The following is a 16,760-nucleotide window of genomic DNA, read 5'->3' as shown; positions in this document are numbered from 1 at the left end:
ACTGACTCTGATCCAGGGCCTTTGACTGCACCCTGTGAGCTGGGGCCAGCCTGACCAGTAGGCCAGCAGAAGCTGGTGGCTCTGATGTCAGTGGGGTGGTGAATCTGCTTCAGGTTTCCGTCAGAACCAGTCAGAACTCTACAGGAGCTGTCCAAGGTGTTTCACACCTTGGTGGTGCTGGGCAGCAAGCAGAATCCCCTGGCTGTTTGGCTGAGGCTCCCTGACCATTCCCTTCTAGTGGAATTCTGTGTACCCCATGGCCTGTCCTGCTTCCTCAAACTGTCCTGCTGCCTTCAGGCGTGGCACAGGAAGCTATCCCCATTGCTAATATTAAAGTAGGGGTCGACTGGCAATCCAGTCGGCTTCTGGAGAAAGTTGCGCCATCTTATCCTATGCCTCAGCCAGCAAAGTCTCTTGGACCAGCTCTTCATCGAGTCGCTTAAGCATTTCCTCCAGGCAGAATAAAATAATTGGGAGAGCTCCCCTTGCTACACTTCTCCATGTCCAGCAGCTGTTTGGAAAAGGAAAGGGCATGTCCACCACAAAGCCAGCATGCCAAGAAGTAAAGGAGGAACAACAGAGACCTGGCTTGTGTCTTCCCACCTCCGACTTTGGCAGTTCCTTGAACAGCTGCCTGGCAGGTAGCACAGGTGTAGCTTTTCCCTTGCATGGAGAAGAAGTCGTCTATTGGATGTCTGCCTGTCACAAGGATGTCCTGCCTGGGAGATGGGATGCCCATTCCGAACGTAAGAAGAGAGCCCTGCTGGATGAGAAGTTGAGAACTAAGGCCTGTGTAAACTGGCATCCTGTTCTCACAGTGCCCAGCCAGATGCCTCTGGAGTGCCCAGCAGCAGAATAAGATGGAAACCCCCTTTCACCACTGTTGTTCGTGAGGCCAAACAAGCTATAGCATCAGACTTAGAATGGGGGTTGTAATTTAAGTGCAGTGCTGGTGGTTGGAGGTCCCATGGGCAAGACCCCATCAATGGGCCCAATGAATCTATTTTTTCACTGGCCCTATTCAGACGACACACTCAACGATGACGGTTAAGAATTTTTTAGTCAAACATTATGGCTTAGCATGTCGTGCGAACCATTCCTAACCATGATGGCCAGATGACCACGAACACACTCACTAACCACTTGCTGGAAAAGGGTCAACGGCCAAACTATGGCTTGCCATGTTGTTGGAACAGGCCCATTATCATTGTCACCAGCAGCTATTGCTCCTTATTGCCTTTCTCATCATTGCTACCACTCCTGCAGTGAATCTATTTTCTTTCTATCATTGTCCCCACCTGCTCTTCCCCCTTATCCCCTTTCTCACCATTGCTACCCCTATGGTTCTCTCACTGGTTCTCTTCACAGGCAGAGAACCAGTGAACTTAGAATTCTGTGGCATCTCCTGCTCCTTCTTCTCACCCCCACTGTTGTCTGGGCCAGGTGAGCAAGCAGATTTCAGTGGTGAAGAGGCGGCACAACTCCAAGGTGCTCTCATCCGTGGGCCCATGCTGGAGTGTGGTGGAGTGCCCAACTCGGGCTACCCTTGCTGCCAACTCTGTTCAAGTGCTAAACCGGCTGTTTCCCTGTTTCGCCACCCATTCATTTTTTTCCTCCTTGTTCACCTTTCCTTTCTCTCTTCCCTCAATGCAAATCATAGACATCTGACTCCAGTCAAACACCTCTTTCGTTCAGCTTTGCTTTTGCACTGCCTTGACTTTGTTCTCCCTTTTCTTCTACATCTCACAATACCATCTCTGTCTTTGTTACCAAACTGGAGGAAATACAAAAGCTAACAGCAACTTGCTGTCTCTTTGAAAGGACACATGCAGGTTATCTAATTCAGACTGCTCCTAAGTTGTAAGATCACCTGGGCAGGATAACAAAGCCAAAAGCTACTGCAGTGCAGCTCTTTGGAAAAAAACCACAACACACACCCCGGACTCTGAAATGCTCGCTGCTGTTGTTTTTAAACTTCCATAGCATCCATTTTTGTCAGTTTTAGCTACCTGCTGCAGGCTCTTTGCTATTATAAGTCAGTGGAGCTTCTGTTTAGCTGAGGATGACCAGATATACAAACAGACAATGAAGCTTGAGCGGCGCCTTCAGCATCAGCAAAAAAAAAAGAGGGTGAAGATTTGCATACAATTGGCAAAATGTTAATTCAGAGGTATAAATGCTAATTTAGAAATGACTGTTATAATTTAAGCAGAAATACAACACATCTCACCGGGGGGGGGGGGGGGCGGATGTGACCAGGTGACGTGAGTGTATGTATTGTTGGCTGACTAGGGGGCTGTCTTCACGGTGCCGAGTTGGCACCACTCTGCTGCCAAACCCTGTGGTATCGCTGGAGTAGGGTGGCATCATCTAGAGGGAGACAGCGGAAGGCAGCACAGGCTTTCCAGCAACCCCCTTCCCCTATGACTTCCTGAACCAATGAGTGGTTGCCTTCCACCCGGGAAAGCCCCCGCAGCACAACTCAAGTGAGGATGGGGAAGGAATAGTCCCTGACCTTTCTGCTGCAGTTCTTCAGCTCTTTGCCACGGGGTGGCTCTGAGTTGGGAGCTGCATCATACAACTGAGGGGCTTCAAGAGCATACAGACAATGTCCAGGTGTTAAGTGTTGACTGGCAATTTCAGAGGACCTGCTGGCTCACCCTTCTTGGGGCTTTTTGTTTTTACTAGCTGTACCTGGCGTAACATATGCCGTTGTAGCATATCTTTAAGTTTATTAATTAAATATCATCGCAGGGGCGTGGGATGCTTGGAGGCTGCTGATACAGTGCTGTCTGGCAGACCTGGGGGGCAGGGAGGTCAGGGGAAGGGGGAGCAGGTGTCTCCCTCTCCCCGGGGTTCCTGTCAGTCTTGGGCTGCCCGCCCAGCCTCGACTCGCAGCAGGCAAGCGGCCTCCCACCCAGCCACCAAGGGCCCTGGCCGTGCCTTGCTCATGCTCTGGACTGTGGTGCTGCCCCCTTTGTGTGTGGGGGGGGGAGCGAAGAGGCAGAAAGGGGGGTAGGATTACCTTGAAAAGCCCGGAGGAGTCAGGCGAGGGGCTTAGCAACCTGTATCAGCTGATGTTACATGTTGTTACTGTTGCTTAGCAACCTGTATCAGCTGAAGCCTTTACAGAAACATACCTCAGTGTTTTATATAGAGAGATACTGGCCTTGTACTGAACAGCCCTTCAAATGGAGGACTGCCCTCTGAAAAGTTGGAGACATGGCCAACGTAATGCTGCTGCTGTACATGTAAGTCTATAAGTTGAGTGCATTTGTTCATTCTGTTCTTTCAAAGCGCTCAAGACAGTTTACAACTGACCCCCCACCCCCTCACAGCCACCTCCATCCCCAAGTTACAAGAGACAAACATAATAAACATTGTCTTAGGCTCTTGGCAGCCTTTGTAGGGTGACCAACTGTCAGGATTTCCTTGGATTTGTCCTGTTTTTTGTTCTATCCTGGGTGTCAGGGGGGGATTTCCTGAATTTTTCTAAAATGTCCTGAAATGACACACTTTCCCCTTTAAGGCCACCTTTAGTGTGGGGGGAAGGCATACTTCCTGGAGGTGCGTCATTCTGGAGGCATGTTATCCCCTCCCCCTGCTCCAACTGCGGCCTTAAAGGGGAAAACATGTCATTGCTGGATGTTATAGAAAAGCCCCTAATTAGAGCAGTGTGGGTGGGTGGATGTTGTCACACTTTCCCCTCCAATCAGGGTAGGGTGACCATATGAAAAGGAGGACAGGGCTCCTGTATCTTTAATAGTTGTATAGAAAAGGGAATTTCAGCAGGTATCATTTGTATATATGGAGAACCTGGTGAAATTCCCTCTTCATCACAGCAGTTAAAGCTGCAGGAGCTATACTAGAGTGACCAGATTTAAAAGAGGTCTGGGCATCTGCAGCTTTAACTGTTGTGATGAAGAGGGAATTTCACCAGGTTCCCCATATTTACAAATGACACCTGCTGAAATTTCCTTTTCAATAGAACTGTTAAAGATACAGGAGCCCTGTCCTCCTTTTCATATGGTCACCCTAAATCAGGGCCTTTAAGGTGGCAGGGGGAATGGTGCACTTTTGGGAGGCGCTGGAAAGCTGCTTTCCCACACCACTGCATGGTGTGGGAAATATGGTCCCAAATATGGTCACCCCATTTTCAGGCCCTTGGAAGCATTCCCCCACCTCAGGCTTCTCCTTTGTTGCTGGGCATGGCAATCGCTAATGGGATGACGAGCCTGGGCTTCTGAGGGGGCAGCGGAAGAAGAGAAGTCCAGCCCAGGAGCCCATGCCACCAGCTGTAGAGAAAAGAATTTTTTTGACCAGGGCAACTTGTCATGCAAGGGCAAGGAAAGCTGCACCAGTTGAATGTCTCTACTGCACCAGGGTTACCAATATAGTTGCCCTGTCCTCCTTAGCATCTGTTCACTTAGTCCTGCAGTTTTTTGAAACAACCTGCCTTTGCAGCTATTGCTTTAAGAAGACTTGATAGACAGACATTATCAGCAGGCGATCAGGCCAGAAGGGTTGCTGACTTCACCTGCGGTAACAAAAAGGACAAGGAGTCTTGTGGCCACTCCATGGAATAAAAGCCTATTTCATGCACCTGATGAAGGAAGATCTCCTCCAGCTTGTTCCAACCTGGTTGCCATCCAGATGTGTTAGACTGCAATCCTTATCATCCCCAGGCAGTATGGGATGATGGGAGTTGTAGTCCAACAGGTCTGGTGGGGCACCAAATGGGGGAAGGCTGAACCAGTCCATGAAAGCCAATTCTGAAATGTATCAGCCAGGTGATAAGGTGTGAGTTTCTTCAAGGATTGCAGCCTAAATAATTAGTGCATGTAGGAACAGGGGGTGGGATGTGTATGTCTCTCTCTTCTTGTGAAGTCTACTCCATACTGGTTTTTGCTTTTGCTTTTGCCTACATCCTTTCTCTGCTTTAATTGTAACAAGAAGATGCCTGATCATCTAAAGTGAAGGCCCTATTTCAAGCTTTCAGTCATTTATGTCTTAAGTGCAATTGGGCAAAATGTACTCTGCAACCTGAGCTTACTTCCCTGTTAGTTCCCTGTTCAAATCTCACCTTTGTTCAGAACTCACCAGGTAGACTTAGACAAGCCATTCTTCCTCGGCCCACCATCTGTAAGATGGGGATCCTCCTCCTCCTCCTCCTCCCTTACAGGGTTGTTGTAAGGATCACAAGAAGGTAATGCATGTAAAGCACTTTGAACAGCCAAAAATTGTTGTTATTGTTGTTCAGATAAAGGAAACTTTTGCATGAAAAATTCTTCTGGTCCTCCTCCACCCCCACCCCCAGCAATTGTGAGGGGTGCCTTCAGCATGGACTTGTCAATAGCCTGGTTAAGAAAGTTACATATGGGATGCTTTTGGCACTCTTTCCTGGATACTCCTGTCTACTGAAGATGCTTGATGTTGCCTCTGTTCGTATTTGTCTCAATTAACTTGGCTGACGCTTGGGTTTTCCTCACTGAATGCTGGCTTTGCGTCCCCCTATAATTCATCTTTTGTTCTTTTCCTGGGATCATCTGTCTGATTTGTTGTCTGCAGCAGAGAGTCTAATTAAATTCATAGGGAGGTAAGCCATAAGCGAGACAGGGGCTCCAGCGATGCTCTAAATAACTGGAGGGGGAAAGTCCAGATATAACTGTCACAAATTATACCATTTAATTACGAAACCTGTCACTGATTTCAACTTATACAAAATGCGTTCATTGTCCCAGCTTTGCTCCTGCTCTTCATGTGTGACAGACTTTATGGATGGTCCCTTTGGAAATATGAAGTTCTCCCTTTACATGAAACACCAGCCGAAGAGGGTGTTACTGCTTCAATTGATTTGTCGGCGACTCATCACTGTGTGGTAGCCAATGCAGCTGACTGAAGCTCAGGACAAGCAAAACAGGATTGTCTCTCTGCCCAAACTCTCCATCAGCAGTATGGAGATAAAGCAAGTAGTATGGTGAGATAATGTTTGTGAATAGCTTTAATTCATCGATTCATTTCTAAAATGTATAAACTGCCCTTCACCCAGAAAGGATCCCAGTGGTGCACATGAACAACCAATCCAATATGAAAACCAGATGCTTACATAACAGCAACTCTTCAAGCAGCAAGACCAAGCAAAAACGCAATGACTGAGTCAGTTTTGAAATAAATTAAATTTTCAATGGTAAAATTCTAAAATATTAAAATGTTGAAATGCTAGAGCAGAAAAAGAAGATTTAGTTTGGCACTGAACAGAACACAAAGTTCGCACCAATCATATATCCTTTGGCAAGGCAATTCAAAGTTGGAGCGCCATTATATTTAATTCCGTTCCTTTCCTTTATTACATTTCTATATGCCCCAATAGCCAAAGCTCTTTGGGCAGTTTACAAAGATGAAAACCCTTAAAAATACAATATTGTACACAATACAAAACTCATTTATATAGAAACAAACAACACACACACACACACACCTAAACAATTTTAACTATCAAGAAGAAGAAATCCAAAACTTGAATTAATATGCTGCCAAATGACTGAGACTAGTGCCAAAAAGATCACAATGTTGGTACCAGGCAGGCCTCACTGGGGAGAATGTTTCATTATCAGGGAACCACCACTGAGAACCCTTCTCCTTTGTTGTCACTTTCTGAGCTTCCCTCAGAGAAGGCACCTGGAGAAGGGCCTTGGATGATGAGCATAGTATATGGGTAGGTTCATGTCAGGAGAGGCACTATGTCAGGTATCGTGGTTGTGAACTATGTTTGGCTTTATTGGTAAAAATCAGCACCCTGAATAGGGCTAAGAAACATACAGGCAGCCAGTGGAAGTGGGCCAGAATTGGTATTATATGTTCAGACCTTCTTGTCCTTGTTACCAATCTGGCCACCACATTTTGCACAAGCTTCTGGACCATCTTCAAAGACAGCCCCACATAGAGTGCATGGTAGTAATCTAACTTGGGGGTGTCCAGAGCACAGATAACTAAAACTAGTTATCCTTGTCCATATAGGGGCATAGCTGGGCCACCAGACAAAGTTGGTAGAAGGCACTGAGGCCACTGAGCTTTAAGTGACAAAGATGGGTTCAGGAGAAATCCCAAGCTACAAATCTGCTCTTTCAGGAGGAGTGCAACACTATCTAGAACAAGTTGAACACTCTCCATCTGGTCAGAAGAACCATGCATTAACAGCATCTTGGTGTAGTCTGGATGGAGCTTCAGTTTATTAGCCCTAATCCAGCTCATTGTCATAGCCAGGCACTGATTTACCACATCCACAACCTCACCTGTTGAAGATGAAAAGGTAAAATAGAGCTGTATGTTAGCAATTTACTGACGATAACACACTCCAAAGTTTTGGATGACCACAACCAATAGCTATTTAATATGCTGGGACAAAACTGATCCCTGCAGAACCCCATAGTGGAGAATCCACGAAGCCAAGCCATATCCCCACTCCACCCCACCCCACCTTCTGGAATCAACCATCCAAGTAGAAGTGTAACTACTGAAGTGCAGCACCTCCCAGTCTCATCTCAGACAATTGTCCCAGAAGGATACCATGGCCCAGGGTATCAAAAGTTGCTGAGACATCAAGGGCACCCAAGGCTGCTTCCATTCCAAAACCTGGCCTGAACCCTCAACTCATACAAAAAATATGGACAAGGCTGTGCTCCAGATGTCTCACCTGTTTCATTTGCTGTAATGCTGGAGTCTGGATTCAGAAGTCAACGCAAGGTTCTGGGTTCAGATGTAGTGTCATTGGGCAGTTTATTGCAGCAGGAAGAGGTGGGCACTATTTATTTATTTAAAACATTTATATCCCGCCCTATATCATTAAGATCTCAGGGCGGTGTACAGATAAAAGCATACAGTGTAAAACACTAAATATACACAGCTGTATCTTTACAACAGTAAATATACTGTTCTCATTACTATGATTATTCTCTTATTTCTGCTTTGTGAACCCCTTCCCCCCTTCATATGTTTTAATGTGATTTTAGATTGTAAGCCTCTAGGCAGGGTATCGCTGTTTTATTTGTATATTTTGTACAGCACCAAGTACATTGTTGGTGCTATATAAATAAATAAATAAATAAATAATAACTAAAAATGAATTAAACCATAAACCACTAGCACACATGTTCACTGCCACTCATCTTCTCAACAGCCCAGGGTTTGTTAATCATGAATTATTACGATGTGCAGACTGGGTCTATGTCTCCCACTGAAGGCACTCAGAGAAAGGCCTACTTTGAAGATGTTAGTGCATGGGCTGTATACTATTAACACCTGGTACACTATATAAAAACTTTGGAATGCCCTTCAATGGGAAGTATGTCTGACTCCAACACTGCTCTTTTCAACACCATATTAAAACCCTTTATTTGCACAGGTATTTTAAAAATTATTTTTTTAAAAAAAAATAATCAAAATTTTACATTTTAAAATTAAAATGAGTATCCTTTCAGTTGGCTGAAATAGTTTTATGTCTTTCAATTGCATTGTTTGATGTTTAAAGTTTAAATTGTTTTTATTGCCTTGGATTGTTTTTAGACATTTTTAGGGGTAAAATGCCTAAATAAATAAATAAATAAATAAATAAATAAATAAATAAATAAGATAATTATTGTCCTTTTAAAAGAAAAACGAAAAGGGAGGGAGCTAGATTAACATAATGTGCTTTCTCTGGAATTTCCCCTAAAGAGGGTTGAGAAACATTGGTTGATGTAGAATGCAGCAGATAGAATGTTTGTAAAAGCTAGTAATTTGGATATTATGACACCTATTCTGCGCCAGTTATGCTGACAGCCTATCTGTTTCTGGGACCAATTTAAAATGCTGGTATAAATCTTTAAAAAAACATTTTTGAGACCATTTTATCTGAAGGACCACCTGTATCTGTACATACCTGTGTTTACTATAAGTTCAGCATTTGACACCCCACCGTCTGGTACACTGATATGAGCTTTTGGTTTGTGAGAACCAAAGGGACATGGTCTTTTCTGTGGTAGCCCCACTGGAGTAGCCTTCACAGAGAAATATGTACAATCCCCTCAGTGTTCCCCTTTAGGAAAACCTTAAGGACTTTTTAATTCTAGTCTGCATGTTGGTGATCTTATGGTGTTAAGTTTTAAAAATGATTTTATCTATTGCTGTGATCTGTTTATCCAGGAAAGAGCAACCTTCAGCACACAGGCCTAATCTGACCTTTGGGATAGTCTAATCAACCTTTTAGAATGGGGGGAAAAAACTGCACAAAAGCTAGGACGCCACCAATTGTTGGGGTATGGGCCCAGGAGAAGGGGGTGTGGCCTTCTAGGGTACCCCTTATGGTTGGAGTGGGTCTCCAGGCATGCCCGGTGTTAATTCATCTCCTGTGCTAATTCAGTTGCAGTCCAAGAAATCTGAAGGGCACCAGACTGGGCAAGGCTGCTATAAAGGATTTATTTATTTATTTTATTTATTTATTACATTTTTATACCACCCAATAGCCGAAGCTCTCTGGGTGCTTCACAAAAATTAAAACCACAATAAAACAACCAACAGGTTAAAAGCACAAATACAAAATACAGTATAAAAAGCACAACCAAGATAAAAACCATGCAGCAAAATTGATATAAAATTAAGATACAGAGTTAAAACAGTAAAATTTAAATTTAAGTTAAAATTAAGTGTTAAAATACTGGGAGAATAAAAAGGTCTTCAGCTGGCAACGAAAGGAGTACAGTGTAGGTGCCAGGCGGACCTCTCTGGGGAGCTCATTCCACAACCGGGGTGCCACAGCGGAGAAAGCCCTCCTCCTAGTAACCTCCTAGGATGGGGGTTACTGAAAAACATCACAGAAGCTAGAAGAGCATTGACCATAAATCCCATCCTGGGCCAAGTGCACTCAATCAAAGATAAAAACAAAAAAGCTGCAAATGGTGGCAATGCCATTGACATGACCCACTGGCCAATGGAAAGCCAATGGCTTCTTGCATTTTCACAAGTGATATGAAGAAAGAGCTTTTGACTGGGATGTTCCTCAGCTCTCAGGAACATCAATGACAGGGCAAAAGAAGCAGTAGAGACCCATTTTAAAAGCAAATGTCCATTCTAGTCAATCTGACCTAGGGGGAAAATAAACCCAACAAATGAATTCAAGTGTTGGTCTCTGCTGTAATTCATTGCCCTGGCAGGGCTCGTACTTTGGCATAGCCTATTTGATCTTACGAGCAGTGGTGGGGTTTCTTCTATTCCCACTCTTGGCCATTGCATCTATCTTCCTTGACATGTCAATTACTTTCTGTCATTGGGGAGAGAAGGGGAATTTCAGCAACAGTTTGAAACAAAATAGAACAGCTTGAAGTGAAAATAAGCAAAGGACAGCACAGGAAGGAAGGAAGGAAGGAAGGAAGGAAGGAAGGAAGGAAGGAAGGAAGAAGAAGGCAGGCATATTATGCAAAACAACTAATGGATGAGTATGAACAGCAATATTGAAAAATGAACTAAATTGCCCAACTATTTTATTTATTTATTTATTTATTCCGCCCAATAGCCGAAGCTCTCTGGGCGGTTCACAAAAATTAAAACCATAATAAAACAACCAACAGGTTAAAAACACAAATACAAAATACAGTATAAAAAGCACAACCAGGATAAAACCACGCAGCAAAATTGATATAAGGTTAAAATACAGAGTTAAAACAGTATAATTTAAATTTAAGTTAAAATTAAGTGTTAAAATACTGAGTGAATAAAAAGGAAGTATATACCAATTTCTATACATAATTTGCTATAGTTGCATAATTTGCAACTATAGCAAATTATGTATAGAAATTGGTAAGAAAAGTTCTTTCTGCAGATTGTGGAAGTGTTTCTCTTGTAATTATCCTCTCCCCGCTGCTCCACCAGTTCATAGTGTGGGGCATCTGCTGACTGCCTCCAGGAGGGGCTCCAGAAGGGGCTCTTGAGTTGAGCCCACTTGCCTGCTGCAATGACACTACCCCTTAGGGTGACCATATGAAAAGGAGGACAGGGCTCCTGTATCTTTTACAGTTGTATTGAAAAGGAAATTTCAACAAGAGTCATTTGTATATATGGAGAACCTGGTGAAATTTCCTCTTCCTCACAATAGTTAAAGCTGCAGGTACCCTGCCCTCTTTTAAATCTGATCACTCTAGTATAGCTCCTGCACTTTAACTGTTGTGATGAAGAGGGAATTTCACTAGGTTCTCCATATATACAAACGACACCTGCCGAAATTCCCTTTTTTTTAATGCAACTGTTAAAGATACAGGAGCCCTGTCCTCCTTTTCATATGGTCACTCTACTACCCCTACTAGTCCACTGGAGGGGTGCCATGCCACACTGGTGTGGGATGGCCCATTGAGTGGCATTATTCCAAGGGTCCTCTCATACCTACAAAGTGCTGGTCTTGTAGGTTCATAAAACCACAGGGTAAGAAGACCACACAAGACCATCAAATCTAACAGTCCAAGGCAATATCTCTTCAGCTCCAATCAATTAATCCCAATTATCGGTGTTAGCCTTTGAGGGGCACAGCCAAACTACCCATTTCACTTTCTGAAACCTGTTCAAAATAGTTAATTTCCATCACTTGCATTCTCAGTGTTTGATCACTCAGCACTTGGAACCAGTTGGCATAGCTGAGAGCCTCCACAGAATCTCCTCTGGGAGCAGGCATGGTGGCTGAGGGGTTTGCAGCCCAGCCAGAATCAACTGTATGAGCTGGCACCTCAATTTGCAGCTTGAACAAGTTGACCATATTTGATGGAACCATTTTGGCTCCAAAAAGGCTTACCATGGTTGGTCAAAAATATCCCAAGGCTGACCCTATCTTTAGGTAGAGTGAGCAGATGCGGGGTGGGGTGGGGTGGGGTGGGGAGTGGCAGGAAGGTGTTGTGGCCAGCCTGCTGTTCTTAGTTGATGGAGAGATGATGTTCCATTGCCAGTGTTGATGTAAGAGTCAACTGGCCACCCAGTTGGCTTCTTTATATGGAAATGGGAAACACCATCTCCTACTTTGCCTTAGGCCAGCCCTGATAGGTCCTGTTTTTCCTCATGGAAATGACATTCTAAGCATCCTTGCTTACTAAGGAGTCACCTCATGGGGCATCTCCTTTGTGATTGTGAGTGCTCCAAATGTGTGATTTTTGAGCTGCTCCCATCCCTAGAGACAGACCTGAATCTCTGAGGTTCTCCTATTCATCGTATACATGTGTGTGACAAAACAAATTTCTCCCCCCGCACATTAATTGCTATTTCAATTTACCGCTGTTGCAAGCCAAACAGTGGCTTAGGCATAATAGTAATTTATTCTGTCTCTTCCTGAAACAGCAACAACACACAACTCATTAACTGATTGCCATATTTGCGCAATACTGAGGAATCCTTATAGGTTAGAAATGTCAATTTCCAGCCTTAGCTGTAGGTCGTACTTCAAGTGCCCAGAGGTTGCTGAGTTAAGCATGCAATTAAGCTGTCAGAAGTGACGTTAAGGCTGTGGTTAGTATTTGAAAGGAAATTTCTTTGGTTGGCTTAGTTTGATCGTCTGGTGTGCATTCTGGAGATGGGGTGGGGGAGTGTGTGTGTGTGTGTGTGTGTGTGTGTGTGTGTGTGTGTGTGAGAGAGAGAGAGAGAGAGAGAGAGAGAGAGAGAGAGAATAAGGCTGAGAAGAAGTGGGAGAGAAATAAAAAAGCAGTAATGGCCAAACAAATGGAAAAATGAATGGTTTTTTAATATAAAAAGGGCACATTATTTCAGCTGTGAAAGCAAGTTCAGGAATTGATGAACATTTTGGAGAACATGCACTCCTGCTCACAGTGGTGTTCAGGATTGCAAGTGTGACATCTCCATGAACATAAACGAAATTCTCTTGCATCCCTATTAAAAAGTTAAATGATCTAAAAATTGTAGCTACTACTCCCTCTAGTGCCAATCTCATTTAAGTATAATATTGAATTCCAGATGTGCTCAGTATCTTGAATAACATCAATGGGTTGAACAGATTCAGTCCTATAATCTGCTATATAAAGAATATTTATGCTGCTAAAATGTTACAATTCAGCAAAGGGTCATCTATGCAAGTGTCATTCTCTTGGATTTGCACCCACATTTACACAGGGCTGCTGCATGGAGGGAAGAAAACATCCTGGGAGTGCTCTTGCACTGTGTACACAGAAGATGGTTTGAAGCAACTCGAAACTGAGAGGTACACCTGGGGAGGGAATATCCTAAAATATGCAATCAAAATAGACTTAAGGTACCTTTATTGGCAACTGAAAAGACCTGAACATCTTCACACATACCCCAGCCCACTCCTTCCCAAGAATGATTGGCAAAGAAACCAGCATTCTCAGAGCCCTTAGCTCCAAAAGAGCTCCAGGTACCTCATTGATGTGAATGGTAGAAGGAGAGAACTAAATTCCTGCCAGAGGCCTTTGGGCAATAATGTCAACTGTCCTCTATAATATCTGCCTTCTACTTCCTGGTACATCTCTCCCCCACCCTATCTCTTCCTACTGAAATCTGGACTAGTCACTTCTTCTGTATCACCTGCCCCTCTGGCCATTACCAGGGCAGGTCCAATGGGAACTCCACTCCTCCTAAAGCACTGGTACATTCCACCAAACATTACTCACTGAAGGCTTTGCTTATATAATGATAGCTTCCATTTAAAGAAGGAGAGTTTGTTTCTAGAATAGCAACATTTCTGAGTAAAAATAAAATAAATCAGTGGTAGCCAGCAGGCCCCAAGAATAAAGGTGTGCCAAACTGCAACAACTGATCAGAAGAACTTGGCTAGCAACTCTGTCTCAATCAGTGACAGTGCTTAACTTTGTCTGGATGATAATGACCAATCTTGTCATGTTCCTATTCAATTTCCTGGATATTCTCTAAGTATACTATATTTGGATGGCACCAATAAGATTATTTTTAAAACTTAAAGGGGAAAGCTTTCAGGTTCTTCAATCTCTTGCTAAATTTGTCGCACTTGCAAATGCTTCAAACATCTGAGGCTTACGTCTTCTCATATATCTCAAGATCTATCCATTTCTGTTGATAATGGATGCTTCTCCGTGCTGAGGAGGGCAATGACTTTTCAAACTCATCGTCTGCTGAGGCTATTGCAGGCTCAGTTTCAGGTTTCAGTATATATTTACACTCCTAAATCAGGGACTGAGTAAATGAAATACTTGATATTAAAAACAATACAAAACAAACAAAAAGCAAAAGCGAAGTTGCTTGTTCTACTGCAAACTACTGAAAGGCAGGACTTAGAGTCTAGCTGATCAATGCTGACTTTTCTCCTTAAAGTTTGGTTGCTTCTTCTACAATAGAATATTGCCACATTGTCTCAGCTGGCAGCTGCAAAGAAAACAGTTTGCATTTGAGGTAAGGCCCCATGCACACCCAGGAACTAAAAAGTGATAGATTTTCAAATTAGAGGCGAGTCTAAAGTTCTGTTTTAATCAACATTTTTCAGAGATGCCATTTCTATAGTTGCTTCAAAAGTGTATCCCCATATCCAGGCTTTGGTCACCTAGTCAGATCTGACTAGCTGTCTTGCACTGTGATGTTATCCTGCCCACCATGTGGTCCCCGATTGTTTGGGATCATCCCATGTCACTCATTCAGGAAGAAGAACTAATAATTATGTAAACAGCCCAGAGAGCTTTGGCTATGGCAAACAATTACTTCAATGCAGTGGTAGATAGTGGAAACAATCGTAACAATCTGGGATGTGGAAAACTCAACCTCCTAATTTTCAGGAAACAACCCCCAATTTGTAACTCAGAAATTAAAAAATGGTAGAACACTATTTCAGGCATATTTATTATGCTTTCAGTTAATATTGTTCTGTAGCATTAAAAAGTAGCCATTTCTGATTCCAGCCTATCTCATCTAGCATGCTACCCCTTTTTATTAACTCCTTTCTGGTGTCTTTTACAACAGCCTTCACACAGAAGCTAAGCATCTCTGTGCTGGGAGTCAGGGGGTGAGGTGGGGTGGAATTCCTTGTTCAGTTCTAGTACATTTTCTAGGTTGCTATTAAAGTCACAGCTGCAGGACTAGTAAAAAGGGCAATGACTCTGAACTCATAGTGTACTGCCCCTAAAACCATCTTCTGTTGGACAGATCACATTCTGCTGGCAGTTTATCATTTAATGCATTTTGCTACAATCATGATCGCTAGCTGCTTGGGAATAAGGAAGCAACTAGCATGATCTGAACTGCAGAGAATGCTAATAGAGCCAAGTCTAAGTGGAGTGAGTGGATAGAGATGGAAAATTCCAAGATAATTTATGGGATCCAATTAATTCAGGAATATAACTTTCCATCCACTGATCCACATCTGTACATGTTAGGCATGGAGATTTTATGCATTCAAACCCCTACAACAGGGGTGGGCGCATGCTGGTAGATCTCAAAGTGGTTTTCAGGTTTTCAGGTTTCCAGACACGTTTCCAGGTTTCCAGACAGAAGCTCTCCACAACATCGGCTGCTAAATAATCAACCCCTTGAGAGTAAAACAAAAGTTTATAAAGGAGTGGATGCTGCTATACCAATATAGCTGGATGCAAGTCTATGGCAGTGATCTGATCAACGACATTGATCTGTGATCTAACCATGCAGTGACAGCACTGCAAGAAACTTGGCTCACCAAAAAGGATGAGATGACATTGCCTGGGTTTAAAACATGGGTTAAGTCAGTGCAGAGAATAATGGGTGGAGGCAGAGGAGTAGGTGGAGTTTGGCTAAAGAAGAGTTGGGATATGGGTGGTGGGTGGTGGAGAGTTGGTTGAAAATGTACCCTCACTCTCCATTTTCTTGTAAAGTTTAATACTGCTAGTTGGGTGTCAATCATTGTGAATGGCTATATTCTTCGAATATCTTCTCAGTATCTCTCACTGGTATCTGGTAGCATTTTGAACATTTATTGGAGGAGTTGGGGTGCAAGGTTTCCAAAAGCCTTATTTATACTGCGCAACCTCACTGCCAGACTGGCTTTTCACTTTTCAAGAATGCAGAGCAGTGTGATATTCAGAAAGATCCCTTCCTAGAGGTAAACCACCGACAGTCTAGAGGTAAAAAGTAGCGCTGTGCTCCGCTTTGTTTCAGGTCGTAGAAGCGGCATCAGAGCAGCCTGATTTGCCTCCATTAAAGGCAGATGTGAAGCGAGTCATGGGCTTAGCAAAGCATTGCAAAGCGGACCACCCATTTGCGGAGTGATCCACTTACTTGCGAGGCTCCACCCGCCATTTTGGAATTCCCCCCCATAGGATTGCATTGGGCGAAAAAAGCGTGTATAACTTTTTTGTTTATAAAGCTACATCCCTGAAACTTACTGTGCTTAGAGAATGATGATTGATGGTCATTTGTGTCTATTTTCATAATTTTTAGTCATGCAGTTTGCTTGCTATTAATTTTTATAGAATGTGTAAAACAGGAGGGGGGAAGCTCTTTTTTCACCCTTGATTGACAGATTCATCTCCCAATTGTGATAAGTGATCACCTGATGTGAAGCATCCTCTAATCCCAATGTTCAGGGGGCGGGGAGGGAATAAGCAAAACGGGATACTTAGTAACTTTACTTTCTTGTCTTTGGATCAGACTTTTTTCAGTGTTTTGAAGCAGTAGCCTCAGTAAACTCACACACACAACCTTAAATCATTGTTGTTGTTTATTCGTTCAGTCGCTTCCGACTCTTCGTGACTTCATGGACCAGCCCACGCCAGAGCTTTCTG

This window comes from Elgaria multicarinata, chromosome 10 (assembly GCF_023053635.1).
Source record: "Elgaria multicarinata webbii isolate HBS135686 ecotype San Diego chromosome 10, rElgMul1.1.pri, whole genome shotgun sequence".
Lineage (NCBI taxonomy): Eukaryota > Metazoa > Chordata > Lepidosauria > Squamata > Anguidae > Elgaria > Elgaria multicarinata.
Note: the sequence above shows the minus strand (reverse complement) of the source record.